This window comes from Salarias fasciatus, chromosome 13 (assembly GCF_902148845.1).
Source record: "Salarias fasciatus chromosome 13, fSalaFa1.1, whole genome shotgun sequence".
NCBI classification, from domain to species: domain Eukaryota; kingdom Metazoa; phylum Chordata; class Actinopteri; order Blenniiformes; family Blenniidae; genus Salarias; species Salarias fasciatus.
This window is the reverse complement of record NC_043757.1, coordinates 5,316,600-5,321,018: the sequence shown is the minus strand read 5'-3', so window position 1 is coordinate 5,321,018 and position 4,419 is coordinate 5,316,600. Positions and strand designations below refer to the sequence as shown.

General features: G+C 40.7%; 1 non-coding gene across 1 annotated transcript; it reads left to right on the top strand.

Annotated features, from left to right (window-relative positions):
• The first annotated feature begins 813 nt into the window (after window positions 1–813).
• trnaw-cca (transfer RNA tryptophan (anticodon CCA)) lies at window positions 814–885 on the top strand. The gene has a single exon. It is a non-coding gene; the product is annotated as a tRNA-Trp (tRNA).
• The last annotated feature ends 3,534 nt before the right edge of the window (window positions 886–4,419 follow it).

Genomic DNA, 4,419 nt, shown 5'->3' with positions numbered 1-4,419 from the left:
AGAGAGAGAGAGAGAGCGAGAGCGAGGCCGTGTTGAACTGAAAATCAGACAAGAAGGACACTCAACAGAATAGAACCAATGTGACTTCATTTTACACATTGCTGAGAATTTCTTCTGTATTTTAAGCTGTGTTCTTAAAGCTCCGTTGATTTTGTACATTTTGGGTGGTGGAACTGAAACTCTCCGGGATTTGACTGTACATACAGGACCATAGGATGGACATATTTGAGTAATGTACTATATTCATTCAAAGATTATTAGGTAGTTTTGCTTCCAAAATCTGTTGGATTTTGCAGGTAATTTGAAGCAACAATTCAGGAAATCTGATTGTAAAAAGTATATGTATGAATGAAATTACTAGTTTCTACCCTCAGTGATTTCCTCCTGATTTCCATGAGAGTAAACAGTATAAACAGTGTAAACTCTTCACTTGAGTAATTTGTCTCTTTGGAAAATGGTTGATTGTAGGGTACGTCAATCCTTAGCAACCAACGATTTAAATGTTTATTGTAAGGAGCTGAAATGCCTTGACTTATTGCCGCAGTCAGCCTGGACTGCATCCTTTGAAGCTTTCAATATTTTTTTCAGTTGCATTCGGGGTCAGGATTAAAAGTTTCTTAAGCTTGTTTGGTCGACTTGTTCATTCTGTTTGATATATATTGGTACACATTTGACCCAAACTCCAATCCTGAAGTTGCCTGACTGAAGCGTCCCGTGGTTTTACCCAAATACCAAGCTGAACCAAGGGGTGGGGGGCGATAAACTGTGATGCCAACAGGAGTGTCGAATGTGCGGAGGAAGGGGCTTCTGTGAGACTCTGTGGCGCAATGGTAGCGCGTCTGACTCCAGATCAGAAGGTTGCGTGTTCGAATCACGTCAGGGTCAACTTGCTTGTCTCGTTATGATTAATATGACTCTGTGGTTGGTCTGTCACTGAAATCGTCTGAAGTTGCTTTGAGGTGGTTGAGGCTCAGTTGGTGGAGTGGTTTGGTTTCCATTAGCTGTGTTGTGGGTTCCAACCCCCTTGTTGCTCTGTCCATATGTCAAAATGCCCTTGAGCAAAACAGTAAACTCAGAGTTTTAACCAATGGCCTCCAAATACATTGCAGGCCAGCTGTCAGCATGGATGGATAGATATCACAGATCGTGCCATTAGGACTGCTGTCAAGTCTTGGTTCTCAAGTAGAACCTTGATCCTAATGAGGCCGAAGAATAACACCATGAGTTTAACACGGGGACCCAAATGACAGTTTTGAATTAATTACACCCAGCTACATACGAATGATCTGCCCGGAATGGGGACAGGAATGATGAATTTGTTTGCTTGTGGAGCGACACGATGGTGCGCAGAGCACACACCACGAGAAGCTTTAGAAGAAAGAGAAACATTTCAAGTCCTATCAAGGGCACAACACTGAAATATCATAGATCAAGTCCACAAATAAAAGTGGTGGGGAGCCAACTGTGTGGGAAGCCTTTCTACTGAAGTCTACTCAAATTGAATCCCTTTCAAATGTGTTAAAAAAACAGATGTAATCAGGTATATACCGGTAGCTCAGTGTGAGTTCTCCATGAACTCAAACCCCAATACATTATACAGTTAGTGTGTCTGTCAGGTGTAATCCTGAATGGATAAAGAGCCACCACACGTGCACGTCTGTCCCTTCCATTCAATAGAAGCTTGCATCAAAACCCTTTCTTGGCCACATCTGGGCAGCTGTTAGCTCTGCTCTGAAGGGTTACCCGACTTCACTGCAAATGGTTCTGTTAGCTTGAAGTGTTTTCAGCCTGTGGGAACCTGGGACGCCTCGTCTCATCCTGATGGACGCCTATCTCAGCTACCTGTGACGCCACACCTTTTCCCCTGTCCTAAAGGGAACCAAACGGCACCACATGTGTGCATATTTGCATGTTTCCAGGGTCCGGGTCAAGCTATTTAGCACAGATCATTGGCATTTTCCGTGAGATTAAGAGCATAATCGCAGTCATGAGGGGGCCTGTTACAGTCAGTCTAGACTGGAGGGCCACAGGTTGTTCATTGTTACAGCTGAATAAGAACATTCAACAGCTGGGCTGGAACATTATTTTTAAGAGCACTTGAGCTTTCTCATATTACAAGGAAAAGGGCGGCGAGGTGCGCGTCCATTCATTATCCTCGGCACTTTCTCGTTCTTTCATTCCACAAATGTTTTCATGAACTCACAGTGGAACCAGCTGCAGGTTGTATTTAAACAATCATTTAGCTCATGCACTCTGCATTTAGAACATTTTTTACATGTCGTACGGGTTTTCATTCATTGAAACACTGATGCCTTTAACAACTTTCTGCACACAATTAATAATCGTGTGCTTCACTGCTTCACAGGTTTTAAGGGGTTTCACTGTAAATTATAACATAAAAAATGTTGGAGAAAATTTACCCTGCAGGCAAGAACACTTCAAATATTCTTGGCACTTGTTAAAATCAATCCTCAGGCTAGATTTTTCATGCAGGATCTAAGTCTTTCTTTCTTTCTTTTTTTTTTTTTTTTTGTTTCTACCTGTGAGAAACTCCAGCAAAACACCATCAATCTTAATCAGGCAAAACCTGTCATGGGAGATGTGTTAGAAAATCTGCTAAAAGTTGACAAACATGTTCTTCAAACTTCTCTTGAGAACATGTTTTCCAATGCGTTCACTGGCTGGAGTGACTCTCTGACCTTTCGTTAGACGTGACGTTGTGGTAAATCCGCCTGAGGGAAACTGACGTGTGCTGATAGTGAGGTTGATCCTCGCCGGTCAACAAATCAGACAAAAGTTTACATCTAACTTTGATTTCTTTCAACCCAAACCACAAAACTTTCCTCAATGTAGCACAGTAGTTACGATGCCAAACCAATGTTTTTATTTTCTATTTTTCCCCCAAACCTGACCCAGTAGTTTTTGGTGTCTCCACCTGACCGCATGAAATATTCCAGTGACATTTGAGTTTTGCCCATCTGCACCTCTTTATTGGTGACGGAGATGCCACTTTCCTTTAAACTCACTGCACTGGAAGCCTTTTTCAAACAACAGATATCAAAAGAGGCTGAAGGAAATATCATGAGACGCTTCTGTTGTTACTGGAGAAGCATAAAATAAATCATGAAAGGTCAGGGAGGATGGAAGGAAAAACTGTTAATGTGCTGTTTACCTCAGTCATTATCATAGAAATGGAAGTTGCTTTGAGAAAAAGCATGAATTTGAATATCTACACATTACTCACTACTTTAAGAATCTTGAGAAACTTCCGACAAACCAAAACTCTGAGATAAAAACGTGTTCTGCTCGTATAATAAGGGACGAACACCTCTTTAAAATCTGATGGACTCTGAAAGAGTCTGAGAAATATGCTCACCCTGATAATAATGAATTGCAATGATCCAATCAAGACGTACTAATAAATTAATTTTTCAGAGACCATCAAGTCCATCAAGGATTTCCAAATCCTTCAAATATCTGTCCTGAGTATTAAGAGTTCTAAAAGTCACTTTATACATTATGTAAGTCATGTTTTCAAATGTGCACAATTGATCTTTTGCTTCACCAAAATCCTTCACAATTAGCTTTGTGCCCGAATCTCAAAATTTTTATACATGAAGTCATTTTTCAATAGTTTTCTGCCTTTGTGAAAAGTCATTCGTTGTAGCATCCTGCTTGAAGAGGCCTGAATGATCCCAACATTCTGGAGACCACAATCAGTACGTGGAGTCATTCTTAAATGTCGCACCTTCTGCCAATATCAGTCACCTACATGAACTGTAGAGAATCCTTGTCGTAGTTCTGTTTGACTCTGTGCTGCTGATTTGTTGTTATGGTAGTAAAGTAGACGTTATTCTAGTGGTTAAAACACAACACTGTTGACTTTTGGTTTAAAAATTGCTTCCTGTCTCACTTGTTGACTCCTGTTGATGCATTTGTTCACATAAAGTCTAAATCTGTGGAACCAGTACATAAAACCATTTGTTTAGACAGTTAACAATCACATCCACTGTTTCTACCATTTCCACTGTCGTATACAATGATTTAAATACTTCATATAGCAGACAAAAACATCTATATAATAGTTTCTGGAGCATGAAAGCAGAATAACAAACAGCCAGAGTTTTAAAGAACTAAAGAAGAACAACAATGCCTGAAACTGATGTCTTGGCCTCGACAGAGCTCTGATTTCAGCATCATGGGGGAAGAAGACATGAAGATAGCGGTGGAAATGAGTTCAAGATGCTTGAAGCAACCTGTCTTCCAAGAACCTGGAGAAACGGTGAGCAGGTATACCTGCTTGGAAAGCAAATGACACTCACGGCCAAGATGTTTTTCCTCTCCTACACTTACATGAGTTATTGCTGAATAAAAACCGTTTGTGGTTCTGAAAGCATCCCTGCATAAAAACTCTGCACC